The sequence below is a fragment of the Macrobrachium rosenbergii genome, chromosome 51 (genome assembly GCF_040412425.1).
Source record: "Macrobrachium rosenbergii isolate ZJJX-2024 chromosome 51, ASM4041242v1, whole genome shotgun sequence".
Lineage (NCBI taxonomy): Eukaryota > Metazoa > Arthropoda > Malacostraca > Decapoda > Palaemonidae > Macrobrachium > Macrobrachium rosenbergii.
In genome coordinates, this window is record NC_089791.1 from 28,768,388 (window position 1) to 28,768,649 (window position 262).

The window sequence follows — 262 nt, forward strand, 5'->3', positions numbered from 1 at the left end:
ATATATATATATATATACACGCATATTTATATAGATCGATATGTATATACTGTATATACATACAAACATATGTAAATATAAATTATATATATATGTGTATATATACGTGTGTGTGTGTGTGTTTGCGCATAAATACGCAAAAATACATTCAAGTTAGATTCCTATTAGTTGAGCAATTCGCATCAAATTTATACCTACCATCGTTTCCATTTTTGGCGCTCAGGTAACGATCCATGTTTATTGAGCCGTATAAAAGTTGCAT